Consider the following 6,000-nt stretch of genomic DNA (forward strand, 5'->3'; position numbering starts at 1 on the left):
CTTCCTGAGTCCTACCCACAGGGGGCATTGTGATATATCTCTAAGCACTTCACCTAGGTAATATGAGTCTTTTCCTTGACCCTCCCCTAATACGGTATTGTGACATATTTCTGGACCACCACCTAGGTGATGTCACTCTTTTCTCCTACCTTTTACTGGAAGTGAATTCATACGGGTATGAGTGCAGGAACCTCGATTCTTGCCTTAGAAGAAACAACTCGACTGAGGGGCATAAAGCAGGAGAGACCGAAGCAAGTTTTAAAGCAGCAGTAAAAGTTCATTAGAAAGCTACAGAACAGAAACAAAAGGAACGAAAGTACACTTGGAAGAGGGCCAAGTGGGTGACTTAAAAGGCAAGTGCACAGTGTGACTTTTTGACTTGGGATTTTGTATGTTGACATACTTCCGGGGTCTTGGTTACTTCCCCCTACTTGCCCAACTCTTGAGATCTTATTGGGAAGCTGCTGATCACTAGTTGTAGGTGATCCACTAGTTGCCCACTTGAGAACAGAGAAGATACTGGAGTGAACTGTGTCCCCCTCTTCATCTTTGGGGTTCAAGTCTTACCATGCACAACTAGCTTTTGATCTCTGTTTTATGGGTCTCTTGCACCTGTGGCCTTCGCCTGGCCTACATCATTGACTCCATTGACCTAGTGACTCTAGCTAGAGCATTCTAGCAACAAAATAAGTATTTCTCTTCTCAGATTTCCACTTCCCATGTTCTTTTAGTATATGTGAAGCCCATTTTTCAGCTAACTGCCCAGAGGGGGCTAGACTTCCCTCCCCACTCTTTTTATATATGACCTTGAAGGTCTTGATGCATATTGAGAAGGGCAGGAAAGTAATTAGAAAAATGGACGCTACAGAAGAAAGTGAACGGAAGTGAGAGGAATACTCAAGGGAAGACTTCATATGCTTAACAAAACAGCAGCCCTTGGATTCAAGAGGATAATAATGTTCATCCAAAGCAGGTGGACAAACTGCTTCAAAAGTCACTGAGAAACTCATTCCTGGGGCATAACAGAAATGATAAGTATATGATAAGTCATAAGCTGTCAGAGCCAGAGTTGGAATTAGTGTGGATTAGTGGAATTAGATTAGAGGCTTATGTCTGGACCCTATCTACAAGGAAATTGTGACATATCTGCGTTCATCAGCAAAAAGTAGTGACTCTTCTTTTTTCTACTGGGAAGATTGTAACCTATTACTGGGCACAGAAAACAGGTGACATGCCTCTCCTGCCTGGGCCTTGCCCACAGAAAGTTTTGGGATATAACATGGCCCAGCACCCAGGTGATGCGACTCTGCCACCTGTGCCCTGTTTTCAGGTGGGGATTGTAACATATTCCTGGCTAAGCATCAAGGTGATGTGACTCTCCTGCCTGGTCTTTGCCCTCTGAAAATATTGTGACATATTCCTGGGCCAGTGCCAAGGTGACGTAACTCTCTTACTCATTCCCTACACACAGGAGGGATGTTGATATATATATTTACCGAGATCACTGATATGATGATGACATTTATACAAAAAAAAAAGTTATACCACTCCCTCACATACAGTATAAAGCCATCAAGTGGTACAAACTCATCACAGGACACAGCACAAATATGAGATTGTTTTTGTGTGTGCCACCTGCCAACCTTTAAAGTCACCCACACACATGGACAGGGTCCAATTTTGAAGTCCTGAAACTCACAAGTAGACACAGTTCAAAGTTAAAATAGTGACTGTCATATGTGAACATCTGGCCATTTTTGGGTTAGTGACTCTTTAATAAACCCAGCCTATAAGCAGGTAAAATCTTTCCTATCTGGACTCTCCTAATTGAAGAGATGTTGACTCATACCTGGGCTTAGGGCCATGGGTACAATCATAGGTCCATATCAGTACAAATATGTCAGAGTAGATTGTGACTTTCATACATAATGTATAAAGCCCTTGGGTGGTACAGAGAGTGTCCTAACAGGACTGAGAACACGGGTGAGAATATGACACTCATATGCATACTCACCCAACATTCAAGATTGTCATCTTTCCACATGAACACAGCCCACAGCTGAGGAACTGAATCTCACAACTGGAGGCCAAGGGTGGACTTTTCACATGTGGATCCAGTCAAAAGGAGGGCTGGTGACTTTCAGACCATGACTCGGCATACCTGTAAGGCTGTGACTAAGGAGACACAGTCCACAAAAGTGATTGAGGCTCTCATGCACGATTCCAGTCCACCATTGAGATTGTGACTCCTGTATTTAGACATAACATACAAGAGGTGTTGACTCTTGTACCTAGAACCAAGACACGTGCCAAATTCTTTTCTTTTTTCTGTTTTTTTTTTTTTTTTTTTTTTTGAGACAGTCTTGCTGTGTCACCCAGGCTGGAGTGCAGTGGCATAATCTCTACTCATTGCAACCTCTGCCTCCCAGGTTCAAGAAATCCTCCTGTCTCAGCCTCTCGAGTAGCTGTGATTAGAGGCACACACCACCACAACCAGCTAATTTTTTGTATTTTTAGTAGAGACGGGGTTTCATCACGTTGGTCAGGCTGGTCTCAAACTCCTGACCTCAGGTGATCCACCTGCCTTGGCCTCCCAAAGTGCTGGGATTACAGGCATGAGCCACCACGCCCAGCAACTAAATTGTTAATCTCATTACTAGACCTTCCTGTAGGTGACAGTGTGACATATGCCCCTGCCCACCACCTGAGTGATTTTGAGTTTTCTGCCTGGGCTCAGTCAAAGGTAAAATTGTGAGATATCTCTTGACTCAGCATCTAATTTATGTGACTATTCTGCTTTGTCTGTAACCACAGGTGACATTGTGACATATTTCTGAGCCTTGTACGCAGATGATGTGACTCTCCTCTCTTGTCTTGGCGATGCCCCAGAGGGCACTGTGACATATTACTGGATCCTGCACCCCGGATATTTGGCTCTCCTACCTGTGCCCTGCCCACATGGGCCACTGAGACCTATTGCTGAGTCCCAAGCCCCATGTGATGTAACTTACCTGCTTGAGCTCTGTCTATAAGGGACATTTGACCTATCTCTGCCTATTATCCAGGTGACGTGACTCTTTTCTCCAGCCTGGTCTCAGTCTACAGGAAAAATTGTGACATATCTCTGAGACTAGCTCCTAGCTGATGTGACTTTTCTCTTTTTCCTAGCTTCTGCCCACTGGGGAGATTGTAACATGCCCCTTGTCCCAGCACTGTGTTGATGTTACTCTTTTGCCTTCACGCTGCAATCACAAGATATTGTGACATATTTCTGGGCCCAGCACCAAAGTGATATGAGTCTCCTGCCTGGATCCTGCCCATAAGGGGTATTTTGACATATCTTTGGACCCGTCAATTCATTGATGGGACCTTGTCTCCTGTGAGCTTTGCCCTGGACCATCTGCACAAAATAGAGAATGACTTATCACTGAGCCCAGCACACAGATAGTGTGACTCTCCTGCCAATTCCCTACCCTCAAAAATGATTGTGACATATTCCCAGAGAAGGACCCAGATGATGTGATTCTCCTGCCTGCTCCTTACCCACAAGTAAGATTGTGACATATATCTTTGCTCAGTTTACAGGTGTGATCATGACTTTTGTACCTCAAACCAGACAATATGGGTAATACTATGGGTCTTCCCTTTGTTTGAAGGTAATAGAGGGTTACCACTTTGTTGCATATCATATAAAGATCTTGGATGCTGCAGAGAGTGTTAACACAAAGCCTGGCACACAGGTGAAATTGTGTTTTACATACACCCTGCCAACCATTTCATTCATCACATTCACACATAGACAAAGCCCACTGGTGAAGTTTTAAAACACACAGAAATGCAGCTTACAATTGGAATTAAGACTTTCATATGTGAAGATTTGGCCACACTTGGAATGGTAACTTATTTCTAAATCCACTCATAGGTGGGACTCTCCTATCTGGACTGAGCCAACAGGAGTGATGTTGACTGTCATATCTGTGCTTAGGGCCACAGGTACAATCATTGGTCCATACTAGCATGAATGCCTCAGAGTGAATGGTGACACTAACATACACTGTATAACGCCATCAGTTGGTACAGAGAATGTTTTCACAGGGCCCAGCAGACAGGTGAGATTGTGACCCTCATATGAACACCCAGCTGAAAGTAAAGATGGTCAACCACCCAGCTGAAAGTAAGATGGTCAAGTAAAGATGTAAGTCATACGTACATCAACACAGTGCACCGTTGAGGTTCTAAATCTAACAACCAGAGGCAGTCAGAAGATTTTTTTTAAAAAGGCTGTTATACATAAATGTGGTCCACAGGTGGGTTGGTGACTCTCAGACTGGGATTCAGCACACCAAGAAGGCTGGGACTCCATTAAGTCAACACAATATGCTATAGGAATTGAGGCTATGACGTATAGATCTGATTCACTGATGAGACCTGCCTCATGTAGTTGGACCCAACATTCAGGATGTGTTGACTGTCATATCTGAAACTGGGATATGTGCAGGATTGTTAATCTCATCCCTGGACCTTCCTGCAGGTGTGACTGACATAACATGTGCCCAGCACCCAGCATAATTTGAAGTCTCCCACCTGGGCCCAGCTCACAGATGAAATTGTGACATATCACTGAACTCAGAACATAGGTGATGTTATTCTACTCTTCTGCCATGGCCCTGCCTACATGGAGCATTGTCACATGTTTCTAGGCCCCACACTCAGCACTCAGGTTGTATGTCTATTCTGCCTGTGCCCAGCCCGTGTGGATCATTGTGATATATTTTTGGGGCTGACATTTATGTTTTGTAAGCCTCCTGCCTGGGGTTTGCCAGCAGGGAGCATTTTGACATATCTATGTGCCAATCATGCAGGTGATATGAACCTTTTCTACTGCCTGGTTTCTGCTCACAGGGAAGATTATGACCTATCAGTAGGCCAACAGGTAATTGGTGTAACTCTTAGTCTCAGGATCTGCCTACAGGGGAGATTGTGACATATTGCTGGGCTCAGCAACAAGATGATTTGGGTCTTCTGCCTGGACCCTGCCTTGTAGGAGCATTGTGACATAGCTCTGAGCCAATCACCTAGTTAATGTGACTTTTCTCTTCTCTTACCTGAACTGTGCCCATAGAATAGATTGTGGCATATCTCTAGGACCAGTGTCTAGGTGATATGACTCTCCTCTCTTACCTGGCCATGCCCACAGAAGGAAGTTACTTATGACTGGGCCCAGTACACAGGTGACAGGGTTCATGGAGACCTATCTCTTGGCCCATCACCTGGATGATGTGACTCTTCTTTTCTTCATAGGGCCTGTCCATGTGAGGAATGTGACATATTGCTGGGCCCAGCATCTATGTGATGCATCACTTCTCTTGTGCCTTATCTCTTTCAACTGGAATGATTGTGACATGAAGCCCCTAATTTATGTGACTCTTCTTTTCCATCTGAGCCCTACCCACAGGGGGCATTGCAACATATTTTTGAGACCCTCCCCTAGGTGGTGTGACTCTCATGAGTGAGCCATCCACTCAGTTGGTATTGTGACACATTTTTGCACACAGCACTGAGGGGATGTGACTCTCTTCTACTGCTTGGGCTCTGTCCAAGGAGGTATTGTGATATATCACTGGGTCCAGCACCTAGGTTATTTGACTTCCCTCTACTGCCTGGGCCCTGCATACATTGTGTATTGTGACATATGGTTGTGTCCAAAACATAGGGGATGCAACTCTCCTGCATTGGCTTTGCCCATAGAAGTATTAGAAAAGACGAATAAAAGAGAATAAAATATCTTAATTATTCATCTAGGTGATTTGAGTCTTCTTTTCTGCCTGAGCACTGCACACAGCTGAGATTGTGACAGTGATATGCACACCCAGCCAACAGTATAGACTGTCATCATCCCACCTGAACACAGCCCACTGTTGAGGTTCTGAATCTCACACCCAAAGCCAGTCAAAAGTAGTGAATTGACTCTATATACAGATTTCATTCACATTTGGGTTT

The sequence above is a fragment of the Gorilla gorilla genome, chromosome 20, assembly GCF_029281585.2.
Source record: "Gorilla gorilla gorilla isolate KB3781 chromosome 20, NHGRI_mGorGor1-v2.1_pri, whole genome shotgun sequence".
Classification (NCBI taxonomy): Eukaryota; Metazoa; Chordata; class Mammalia; order Primates; family Hominidae; genus Gorilla; species Gorilla gorilla.